General features: G+C 41.4%; 1 protein-coding gene across 5 annotated transcripts in view; it reads right to left on the bottom strand.

Annotated features, from left to right (window-relative positions):
- The window catches only part of MARCHF1 (membrane associated ring-CH-type finger 1), a 233946-nt gene that overhangs the window by 158142 nt on the left and 62586 nt on the right, over nucleotides 1-13218 (bottom strand). The window lies entirely within an intron of this gene.

The raw sequence follows: 13218 nt of genomic DNA, 5'->3' as shown, positions 1-13218 counted from the left end.
CATACCTGAGGACTGGAAACACCAATGTAACACCAATTTTTAAAAAGGGATCCAGAGAGGAATCCTGGAATGAATAAGCTGGTTAGTTTAACATGTGTCCCAGGAAAATTGTTGTAAAGTATTGTTACAAGATAAAATAACCAAGCATATAGAAGAATAAGCCTTGCTAAAGCAAAACCAGCTTCTGCAAGGGTAAATCCTGTCTCATTAAAGGGTTCTTTGAGAGTGTCAATAAGCATATAGACAGAGGTGAGTCAACTGACGTAGTGTACTTGGATTTCCAAAAAACTTTCCACAAAGTACCTCAACAAAGTCTCCTGAGTAAGCTTAGCAGTCATGGAATTAAAAAAAAGTCCTCTTGTGGATCAGAAACTAGTTATGTAACAGCAAGTAGAAATATGGCTATCCCAGGCTATGGTTTGAAGGCACATAAGGCCAGCACCCTGCTGAAGCTAAGCAGGGTCAGGTGTGGTCAGTGCCTGGATGGGAGACCACCTGGGAACCATATATAAGCCGCCTTGGGTTTCATGAAAAGAAAGGCGGGGTATAAATGTAATAAATAAATAAATGGACATTACTCCCAATGGAGGGATTTAGAAAGTGGAGTCCCCCAAGGATCAGTATTGGGGCCTGTGCTTTTTAACTTGTTCATAAATAATCTAGATTTGGGGTTGAACAATGAGGTGGCAACGTTTGCTGATAATACTAAATTGTTCAGGGTCATTAAAACAAAAAGGGATTGCAACAAACTCCAAAGTGAATGGGCAGTAAAAAGGCAAATGTAATTCAGGATCGAAAAGAAGAGCGACAGGTTCTGGTGCTAAGTGTAGATTTATTGTAATGCTCTATGCATTTCAGAAATACTTTCCTTCCTCAAGAGCGAAAAACATTCAAACAAACTGAAATTAGTGTCGTGGAGACAACACTGTGGTCATAAACATAAGCAATTCAGGGTAAACAACTGTAAAATGATGAATGTCAGAGCAAAAAAAATTAATCAACATACATACACTCATAAGGTCTGAACTGACAGTGACTGACCAGGAATGAGACCTTGCGATCATAGTGAATAGCTCAATGAAGAAGTGTTAAAAAGGTAAAATCCATGCTACCGAACATTAGGAAAGGAATTGAAAATAAAACTGCCAACATCATAATTCCATGATACAACTTTATTTGGAATATTGTGTAAAGTTCTGGTCGCCTCACCTCAAAAAGGATATCGTAGAGTTGAAAGAAGTTCAGAAAAGGGCAACCAAAATTATCAAGGGGATGGAACAACTCCCCTGTGAGGAAGTTACAGCATTTGGAACACTGATTAGATTGTCCTTAAAGCTTGGAACATATAAACATTCCTTCAACTCTATCTTTCTTTCCAAATGTCCCACTTTACACAATAACTGGACATTTCCTCTTCCTTCAGAGAAAATTTCCTCTCCAGACGCTGTCAATATCTTTTGCCTGTGACTTTCAAAAATTTTAAACAGGTTCCTATCATTTATTACATGTGATGTGGATCCTGAGTCAATTAAAAATCTGCTTTTACAGTCACTCTTGCTTGGATAAGACACATAGCTAAAATCCTCTGTTCGCGGGTTTCTTTGCCTTTGTTTATCTCGTATTTGCCTGGGGGCTTCCCTTTCGAAGTCAGGCTTCTATGTAAAGTCAGCCTCTGCTCTCGTCTGCCCCCTATCACAATTTCTTTGAAAATGTTTAGCAGAGCCACATTTGAAACACAGATCCTGCCTGTCTTGACTCTTTTGTGGATATGGGCGGAGACTAATTCTTTTGTCCCTTTCATGTCTGTCTCTCCCCACAGTAAGGTTTGCTTGCTCAGAGACAATCTGCATTTCCTTCTTTTCCCTAAAGTCCTGATCCTTTAAATACGACATGATCTGATTCAGGCTTTGTTCAGAATTCTCTAGTACATAGGAAATTAATTTATGATCCTCATTAAGAGAGCTTAAAAGCAATCCTTTCTGTAATTCTTCATCTAGAAAACGGCCACATCTTTGCAATTTTGCTAAAAGTTCTGAAAACTTTTCTATGTATTTACTCAGGCTCCCTCTTTCAGTAGTTTCCTTTAGAAAAAACAACTCCTTGTACAGAAACATGACGTGGCTCTTGGTTTTCTTGTCATATACTTCCTGCAATTTTCCATACATTTGTCTAACACTGTTGCACCCTGTGCACAGATTCAATCCTTCATCTGATAGAGCAGAAATAAGCAGAGATTTTACTTTTGCATGCTTACGCCTCCATGAAGTTGTGTTTTCATCATCCGCTGATGGTTCAGGATCAGTCAGGATTCCTTCCAGCCCTTCTCCTTCCAGGAGCACTTTAAATCTCAGATCCCACAGATTGAAGTTATCTTTCTCCAGCCTTGGAACGCGTCTCTCGAGTACAGAAAGTTCAGCCATCTTTTCTATCTCTGTTCTGCTTTTCTTTCTAACTTAAAGTCTCCCTTGTAAATTACACACAAGCACCTTTAGCCTCAGCTACAACTTGCATTCAACTTAGTTTGCTGGGCCTGTAACCCTTGTTGCACTGTGTGTAGTTGTGTTGCTTAATTTTGTTTAAAAGCAGCACCACAGCAGCAGAGAGTAACAGCAGATGTTGAAATGTGAGTGTGCCAGTGTGTGCATGCGTTTGCCTAAGAAAGCAGGCTTTTACCCTGCATCAGCATCACTGAGCCTTGAGACTTAGTAAAATAAGAAAAGCTACTTTATTTATAGAAATACATAGTAGATAGAAAAGGCATACCTAGTTCTAACTAACTAGCTAAGTTGGAGACATAATGCCCAGGTGTGGGAGTCAGCCCCATGCTCGGAGAGGGAGAGACAAAAGGAGTCTCCGCTCTCCTGGTCAGCTGGAGAACAAAGGAGTGGAAAGGGCAGAAGGAGGAGCGACAGGCAAGCCTCACCAAAGGCGTCACAGTCTAGCGACAGAAGGAAGTCAGTCAGAGTATCACAGGCAAAAGGCAAACAAAGCCTATCCATCTGGAGGACCCCAGCCCCATCTTCCCCCTGGAGCCCAAACAAAAGAACAAAACAGAAGGTGCTCTTGCCCCACTTCCAACACAAGCATCCTGGTCCCATGCTGTGCAGGGCTTTAAAGGCCAGCAGTACTTCCAAGCAGAATTGTGCTTGGAAAGGAACTGATTTATTATGAATATGCTATAATAAATTAAAGAGATAATGTCCCTTCTCACTTCATTAAGACTGCTATCAGTCCTATTTACTGATGACAGAACAGTCATGTTCTGCTTTTTAGGGAATTTTAACAGCATTCTCTTTTCCCAGTGGTGATATAAACATGTAGTAAAATGCTACTTTTTAAAAAAGGGTTCAGATTTCAACACTTATTTTACTAATTGTAAAGACTACTTTAGGAATATTTTGCTGACTTTCTTAACCCTCCCTTTCTTAACCCTCTGCTCTACTCAATTTATTCATAGATGTTATACTATAGGAGGGAGAGGGGGAGGGGGAGAGAGAGAGAGATTTGTATGTATGTATGTGTGTGAGAGAGAGTGAAAGAGAGAGAGATCATATCATATCCATTTTTTCTACGCTTCTCCTCAATATGCTTTTAAATAGAAAATAAATTCATAAGATCATAATTATATTCAAACTGCCCATACTGTTTTCCCCCTCTAATTAAAGATCAATTTAAAATAACAGCCTCGGCTATTATAATCTCATTAAGCTCTTTTCCCTTCTAATTCATTAAGGAGCCTATTTTCTTCTCTAATAATCCCTTTTCCTTGCATATGCTATTAAAATTACAGTGTGTTGAGAACAGACTAACACACCTACCTCTCTAGAAACAGGCATAATATAGTTATTTATAAGAATATAGAAAATCTTCTTATGTAAGTAAACATATAGTTTATTTACATAATGGCTCCCAGTTATTTAGGCAGCCAGTCACAGGTTATTGCCCTACTGGCCTACCACAACAATCTCCAGTAAGAGCTTAAAATCCATTTATCCCCAAAAAAATTAAGAATCCGCCATCTGTCATGATATTCTGTAAGTGATGCTGTGATTTTGAGTGGTGAACTTTAGACTTCATGTGGCATGGCATATACATAAAGGGCAAATTCAAAAGAAGTTTTTTAAAATGTCATCTAAACTAATGATCTGAGCACCTTTTATCATTCTACTTTAAGTAGTACGTAATACCTCTATTATTTTCTCTCATAGCAGAATGATTTAGATCATTCAGAAAAGTGCCAATTCTATTCCACTTTGCATTTTTGTGAGAATGCTCAAGGTCAATTAATAATGACATAAAATTTTACAAGTTAGTACAGGGCTGGCTGAGAGAGCCAGTGTGGCATAGTGGTTAGAGTGTTGGAATACGACCTGGGAGACCAGGGTTCGGATCCTCACACAGCCATGAAGCTCACTCAGCCTCAGAGGAAGGCAATGGTAAACCACCTCTGAATACCGCTTACCACGACAACCCTATTCATAGGGTTGCCATAAGTCAGAATCAATTTGAAGGCAGTATATTTACATTTATAGGACTGGCAGAATGCTTAGTTTCACATACTCTGGAAGAGTAGAGAAAAATCCATCAGTTTCAATCATCAGGAAAGAATGAGACCACACATGGAGCATAGCAGCAGAAGAGTGAGGAAAACTGTAGGTGACCAATAGAGCAGTCTTATCTCCTTCTTGCCTAGACTGGATCAAATGCTAGTATTGGCACATTATATTATCTTTAAAACATTATAGCCAGGAATATATTCCAGTTATGATATCAGGAGTCTTGGCCTTCTGAAATGCTGGTCAAACTTTCAAAATATAGTACTCATCGTTTATAGTGTTTGTTTCATAGTCTTCACTTTAAGACTAGGAAAAATCATTTCAGAAGATAGGACCTCTCTGTGTACTAATAATAAAATAACTACATAAGGATGTTTTAAGAATACTTTGAAATGGGGTGGCCAACAGTAGTAGCATTTGTTGCAGGGCAAAGTCTGGGAGCCACCCCCCTGACATCAGTGTTGCTGTAGCTTATCTGGATGGAAATGGGGCAAGATGGCAGTGAGATTGGGGCTGTGCAAACACAATGAAAGGAAGGCCGCAATGGCTCAGCATGTCTGGACAGCTCTGACTTTGTCACCACCCTGCCCTGCCGCATCCAGATAAGCTACAGTGATACTGGTGTTGGGAAGGAGGCTCAGTGGGTCTGCCCCATCAGTCAAGTCACTGTTTATGAGAAAATAACCCATGGGTAGGTCATTGTGAAAATGTATTTTAAAGTATGCTACATTCTTTTGTTTATTCTTGTATATTATCTTTATTATTATACTTATTTATTTATTATTATAAATGTTTGGAAAGGCAAATATTCCTGCCCTGTCCTTTCAGACATTTTCTCAGGATAATTACAAGAACAGATCAAAAATACAATGAAGTGTGAAAACAAATAAAACAACATTTTAAGAATAACATACAAAAAGCAGCAAAACCTAGAAAAGCAAAGAGCAGCATAAAATCTCCAGCAGAGAAAAACGACGACACTACACTAAAAGGGGGTAAGCCCATTTCAACGCTATTGTTCTATGATTCTATGAAAAGGTCTCTGACAATAAAAGCTCTGTGCCTGGTGCAGAGTCAGAGCTGCTGCAAGAAAAGTCATGGTCTCTCGCCTCTTACTGCTATTCATTCCAAAGTCTCAGCCACCATGTCTGTTTTTCCTTGGTGTAGTTGGCAAAATGTTGTGTTTTGTATAGAAACCACATATAATCTGTGTCTTAGAAGCCAATATCTGGTTTCATAGCCCTACCTGGGTATTATTCTGTCATGTGAATAACATCACATGAGACAGAGAGCAGGGCCACACTTTCTGGACCCACCCTCACCTCCCTGGCAGCCTGTCCCCCACCATTCATGCATTAATGCAACCTCTACTTGACTTCAGCAGGCTATCCTCCTTCATACCTTCCCCATCAGCCTGTTGCCAGTGGGGATGAGCCCTGCAGATGTACTGCCCCTGTCTCCCTCACACCTGAATAGGGCTATGTTGCTGACAACACTGGGGGGGGGAGAGGGGGGTCCTGTTGAAAGTTCAGATTCTGCCTAGAAGGAACATTTATGAAAATCTTACAGACGTAAAAATTGCTTCATACTCTCAATTATTGGCTTCTGACCACACACCTCAGCATCTGATCAGCACAGTCTACTAAGTTCTCCATTAAATGTAATTTTCCATATTATAGATCGGCTTACAGTTACATGAAACATTTAGTCAGCCTGATACTCAAGGAAGGTTATTCATAAGCAAGTCTCCATCTTCAGTTGGGGAATGGGACTTATTCCCACATTGCCTTACTTTGCAGCCTGGATACTGAGCTTCCAATTAATTTAGTTAGGGTCAAAGTATAAAACTGCTACAACACACGATCAATAAATAAAAAAAACCCTCTTATTTTTGTAGTGACAGAATTATTTAAGCTAAAAGGCCAATGTATATCATTATCCAAGACAAACAGTATTGTATACATGCAAATGTGCAATACAAGTGTTCAGATATTTAAGCCTGGATTTGAAGTGTTTTATGCTGCTTACTGATTGTTGGCCCTCTACTTAATGAGAACATTTTTGAAACACAATTTCCATCATAAAACAATTTGCATGTGTTTATAAAAAGAGCCCTTGAATTACAAGCACCTGCCTTAGGAGACAGACTAATCCCAGGTGACCAATATTCAGTACTATTATCATGACTTGAAGAATACCCCTGTGTTCATCCTATGGGCTGATTATCATGTCATTTTGCTTGTATGAATTAATTACCCAGTCTTCTCAGGCAAATGTGAAACATTAGCCAATATTACTGGAAGACAATCTGCTGTCTCTAGGATATTTTCCTCACCTTTCAACTTCTAACCATTCATATACATAGAAAGTTCATATATATGGAATTTTAATGTCTTCAAAATAGATAGCTATCTCCAACAACAGCTCTTATTATTTGAATGCTCCTGTCATGAGTGGAAGCAGGACCTCTCAAAACCTCCCCCTTTTGTGTCTAGTCCTTTAAATCAAGAGGAAAGTCAAGAATGGCTGCATACCAATGATTAACAGATACCAGTGTCCACTTCCTCAAGGTCTTTAAGTACTTCCTTCAGATACTTAAGTTAGGAAGCCCCTTTGAGCTTAATTGCCTGAGGTAAGAGGGTAAAGGATTAAAGTCTTTGTTCTTTCTTTGCTCCTCCCACTGCTCACATAACACCCATCACCCACCACCACCACGGGCTCAGAATATACCCTATTCATATAAGAAATAAAGGAGTCGTCAACCCTTTGGGGCCAGTGGGCACATTTCAAATTTTGAGAAAGTGCTATAGGTACCTGTCACAAAATGGCTGCTGTGGGGATGTGGTACAACACAAAATAGATGTCACATATAAAAGAGCAAAAAACACAAACAAACCAGACCACAAATAGTGCATGCATCCCCCCCACCTCTCTTGATGAACCAAGGGGGGGGACATCACCTGCATCAGCCACTGCTGTACGCACTCACATGATTTTCTCACATGGTTGTTTTGAGGACTCTGCACATGGCCTAAGATGGTGTGTGTAATTTGGTGTCTGCTCTGAGCAATGAGAGTGAATACTAATGTGGTAAACAGAGAGAGAGCCGCTCCCCTAAGGTGAACCCTGTGGTGACAGCAGTGCATGGCTAGACACAAACAGGAACTGGTTGTCTATGCCTAATTAAATCCCTAGAGCCCAGTGATATATCTGTATCTATATAGATATAGATATATAAAATGCAAAATTATTCCCAAGTTGTTCAGGTTTTTGGAGCCCACCAAAATGCTGCTCTTTTTCAGACACTCAAACCCCTGTGGGTAATTTATCAATATTTTTCCTGATTTTATTTGTATGTTTTATACCACCTTCATATATTTTATAAGTGTGAATTATAAATATTTCAATAATAAATAAATAAAAGACAGCTATGATGCAGCCATTAATCATTGCTTTTGTGTGTCAGTGGATTCCTTCCTGCCTTGGTTAAAACAAATCTTGTAACCAGTGGCAGGACTGATGTGACTCATGATGACCTATGAATATTCATGACCTGTGCTCTTTTCATTTGTAACAACGCCTACATCTGTCTGGGATCTCAGTGAAAGCCCATTTTCAAATTCAGATGAATATTTGCTGATAAGCTTTCCCTGTAATTATGAGCCCCTCACATTCCCAAGTTGTTCAAGCTTTGTGGACTCCACCTGAATGCTGCTCCACACTGCTCTTTTTCAGATATTCAAACCCCTGTAGGAGCTCAGCTTCTTCTTTAATGGTCTAGCTAGATCCCTTCCTTGCCTCTTGTTCGCTTACCTCTTGGTGCTTTATTATTTTTCCATTTAGGATTAATAAAGCACCTTATGTGAAGAGGCACTAGTCAGTACCTCTCAAGCGGGAAGTTGTTTTTCCTCCTATTTTAAACAAGATAAGAAGGGTTCAAAGGAACCCAAAGGAATACAAGGAACAAAAGGCCCATATTTGGGGTTAGTCTTTCAGCTGCCCCCTCAGGTCCACTATTTTGACAAACAGAAGCATTACCTTAAAACAGTGAATCCCTGTTAGTTCTCTATATTCTACATCTTTTAATAGGGTGGCATCAGGGTTACCAGACTTCTGGCCGGAGGCTCTGGCTTTTGGGGGTGCTCTCCAGACCTCCAGTCAGAACCCCCCCATGTCCCTAGATCTCCGGGGGTTTTGTACTCCCACCCAGCTGTGCATGTGCGTTCTTACTTCCAGCCACGCATACACCAAATCTCCTGGGCTTCCACCTTCGTGCCTGCTTCCTTTGTTGCCTCCTTCCTTTGCCTCAGCAGGGATGGGTGGGGGGAGGGGCACCAACTGCCCCCAACGGTCTCCCTTTGTCTGTTTTGCACACATGTGCATGTCACACAACCCACCCTGGCACATAGAGAGCGCCTCGCAGAGGACAACCCACCAAGCAGAGGGGTTCAGGGAGAGATTGGCCTGCTAGAGTGTGTGTGTGTGTCATGAGGTTTAAAAGACTCTCCCCTCCCTAAACAGTAGGACACTTCAGGATGGAGGAAATGAAAAAGGACAACTTTAATATAATATAAAGTGCTCAGGTTTGGGGCTGTCAAGGCAGTCCTGAACATGAACCCTGTACCACTATATAACACAATTGGGAAAGGTTTCAAGAGGGCAAAGAGGAAGAAGAAAAATCCCTTTTACTTTCTCCCTCCTTCCTGAAATATCCCTCCCTTTTGCCTGCATACTCCAAACAGCACTACAAGACTCCTATTCTGGATGGCTGGAGTTCTGAACTGGGACCTTTCAGGGGAGGGAGATGCACTGCAACATTTTGTTGCAGATTTTCATTTGTCTGTCATAACAACCCAGAGCCCACACACAATGAAATCTACTGTTTTGTCTTCTTTGTTTCTATGTCTAATTTTTTTCTATCTTCTTGACTGCCTATTTTGCCCTTCACGAAACCCCCTCATGCTGACCTCTTGATCTTTTTTCCCTTGGATGCCTCTGCAGTTATGTCAGCCTATTATCTGGATGCAAAATTAATTAACCTGAAAAATTATGCTTCCATTCTTCAAAACTCACAGCCATTAAGCTGTGAAAGTGCATCTGAAGTTCCCCTACACTTGGTTAAATCATTGGTCCATCTAGCCCAGTACTATCTACACTGACTTGCAGAAGTTTTCAGAGATGTCAGGTAAAGGTATTTCCCAGCTCTGTTACTTGGGATCTTTTACATTAGATTTATCAGGGACTGAACCTAGGATTTTCTGCATACAAAGCATGTGTGCTGTCTCCCCTAATGGTAGGCTTTAAAGTGTTAGGCCATTATCTGTTGAAACCTCAGTAGTCATTGTCACACCGTTCTGCCCATCCCTAGCCTTTCCCTTTAAGAATATTCAGTTGATGTGCTTTGATAGTATTCACAATGGACTGTGCCTAGATCTCTTTGGCCAATGCTATGCATTTATGTCTGGGAAGAATCTGAGGAAAGCAAGCTGCTTTGCCTTTCCCAGAGAGGAAGAGGTGCATGCTGAATGCTTCCTCAACAGTAATGTAGTGGCAAATTCAGAAGTGCTGGGTCCCTTCATGATAGCCATGCCCCCTCCCATCCTCTTTTTTTTCCCTATTGGGTTGAGAATGAGATCCTTGCTAATGCCTTCACCCACAACAAAGACATCCCTAGGAGCCAATAAGTATGAAAGGACAAAGTGTTAGCTCCTGAGAAGAGTCTTCTTAATAGCTGACTCACTCTCACTAACAAGACAGGAAAGAATGAAGTATGTTAGAAGACTCTTCTCAGTGGCTAACCAACTCTCATGCTGATTGGCTCATAGGATGTTGGAGACAGGGGAACCCTGTTGAGACCCTGGTCCCAAAGAAGTAAAGGATCTAAGCCCCCCCCAAGACCCTGGCCGACTACATCCCTGTTCCTCAGATAATAATCACTTATAGACTTTCAGAATTCACTCTTATCTCAAGATCAGAAAAAAAGGAGCTGCGGCAGTGTTACCTAAGGAGTGGAGCTATGAACTGCTTTTGTTCCCAGGCAGGGAGGGAATGAGTTCTTGGGCTAGGTGTAGTGGAGGGCTCAGTAAGAGCTCCAGTAGTCAGGCTTCAGAGCCTTGCTTGGAACAGATTTAAAAAAAAACCCATCCACAGAATAAATGTAAACAGCTCAAAAAACAACACTGATCTGAAAGTTCCAAATTGAAACTTTACTATGAAAAGGGAGAGAGAACATGGGGAAACTTTGGAGGTTAGGGGTTTCCTTGGGGAAGTGGCAGCAGCATTTCTTTCCCCCATCCTTTTTCCTCTTCCGACCAGGCAGCTTCCCTGTTCCTCATAATGCCTCATTTGAAATGATCTACTCCAGGATATAATCTCATTTTTGCTAAAGGCATTGTTCATGGGGATGGAATGGGGGTTACCTCTGGCAACTCCCACTGGCCTGAGGGGGCCACCATTTTTTCTAACCATGCCTGTCTGGACCAATACTTGGACATTGCTACTGTCCTAGTGTCCAGTGTGGGCTGCCATTCCCATCCCTCACCAATGCTTCTGGGGTGGTGCAATGTTACTCATGACATAGGGAGGCATTATGGTGGGGTGGGAATGCCAATAGTACCAACAGAAGAATGCTACTGCTAAGTCACGTTTAAGCAAAAAGAGAAGCTGCTGCCATCACTCCTTTTCCTAGTGAGCACCCTGCCTCCCAGCTTTCTCAATTTTCTCCTTTTTCCTACCCACAAAGAGCCAAAATGGCACCCCACTTTGCAGACCACAAAAGGAATGGGCATTTCCTGTTCAGTACTTCCTGCAAATGAGGAATAAGCCAAAAGATAACAACTTGCACCTAGTCATTATGTTGACGTTGTTCACAGAGGCAACCTAAACTGAGATTTTCTTTTCTGCTTCCAGCATCTGGTGCATGTGTGATGGAGACTTTTGGATATTACAATGGCTCACTGGCTGTGACAGTCTCTAGGTCGGCTTGCCTAAACTGTTCAGACTTTCCTGATTACATTCAGCAGTATCCAAACCGGGGGTTAGGGAATCACAACTACTGCAGGAATCCAGATGGTGGGGCAATACCTTGGTGCTTCTGCCAGCTTGCCTCTGGAGCTGTTGGCTGGGCCAACTGTGACTGCAGTCAAGGTGAGTAGTACCAAATGCAACACCTGCTTTTTCCACTGATTCTTCTGAAGTGAAGGTTCCAATGTAACGTGCTAGCAGTGCTTGCATGATAGAAGGAACCGCTTGTCTCCCACTGAAGAACTAAAAAGAGCTGAAAGTAGAGGGTTCTGTTCCGCCAAGTTGCCCCATTAGTTCAAGGACTGCTACCTGTGCAATGGAACTTTTCCTCCCTCTCCTTTCCTTGTGGGCTCCCAAATGTGTTCTGGGGGTTCCCCAACGCTCCAGAGCAGATTTGGAGGGTGGGGAGGTTGAGGAGAAGAAGTCCCACTGTGCAGGCAGAAGTCTTTGAACTAACAGGACAATGTCATTGGGTACAACTCAGAGTTTCCAGATAAAAAGTTCACAGCGGAGACCCAAGGGCCACAGTGACTCAGAAATTTATTTATATATTTTACATACAACATATATATACTGCTTTATTGTAAAAAACCTCAAAGTAGTTTATAGAAGGAATTAAAACAATAACATTATTGGCAAAAACAGTTAGACAGGTATTTAAAAACATTCAAAATAATAAAAGCTTGCAGTATCCCCTAATTTGGATGAAGTCAGTAAAGCCATTAATCAAATGAAGAATAACAAAGCTAGTGGATCTAATGGGATTCCTGCTGAAGTCTTTAAAGAAGGTGGGCCTGAACTTACACAACAACTTCTTAAGCTCATCAGAAAAATCTGGATGAGGGAGGAGATCCCGGAAAACATTAGGGATGCCACACTTATCACTCTTTTCAAGAAGGCTGATAGAATAGATTGTGGGAACTACTGAGGCATCTCTCTTCTAGCTACCGCAGGTAAAATCCTTGCAAGGATCCTCGCAAATCGCCTCCTACCTATCTCAGAAGACATCCTCCCTGAATCCCAAAATGGATTCTGTCCTTCCAGGGGGACAGTGGACATGATCTACACTGCATGACAACTTCAAGAAAAATGCAGGGAGCAAAACCGACCTCTGTATATGGCGTTTATTGATCTGACTAAGGCGTTTGATTCTGTAAATCGAACTGCTTTCTGGACCATCCTTCTGAAAATTGGATGCCCTCATAAATTTGTGAATATTTTGCGACTCCTCCATGACATGACGGCAACAATTTTGGATAAAAATGGCCCTCAAAGTGATCCATTCAAAGTGGGATCAGGCGTCAATCAGGGATGTGTCATTGCTCCAACCTTATTTGCTATTTTCATTGCCATCATTCTATACCTTGTTGAGGGGAAACTTCCCACTAGCATGGAAATCACATACCGAACAGATGGAAAGCTTTTTAACCTCAGTAGGCTGAAAGCAAAAAGTAAGGTAATTACAACCTCTGTCATAGAACTTCAATATGCCGATGATAATGTAGTCTCCACACATTCAGAGGAAGATCTTCAAACTATCCTAAATGTCTTTGCAGAAGCATATGAAAAGCTTGGCCTCTTGCTTAACATCAAAAAAACCAAAGTGCTTCATCAGCAAGTGCGAACCAATCCCTCTGTA

The sequence above is a fragment of the Rhineura floridana genome, chromosome 9 (genome assembly GCF_030035675.1).
Source record: "Rhineura floridana isolate rRhiFlo1 chromosome 9, rRhiFlo1.hap2, whole genome shotgun sequence".
Taxonomy (NCBI): domain Eukaryota; kingdom Metazoa; phylum Chordata; class Lepidosauria; order Squamata; family Rhineuridae; genus Rhineura; species Rhineura floridana.
The sequence above is the reverse complement of the archived record's forward strand: the minus strand, read 5'-3'. Positions and strand labels throughout refer to the sequence as shown.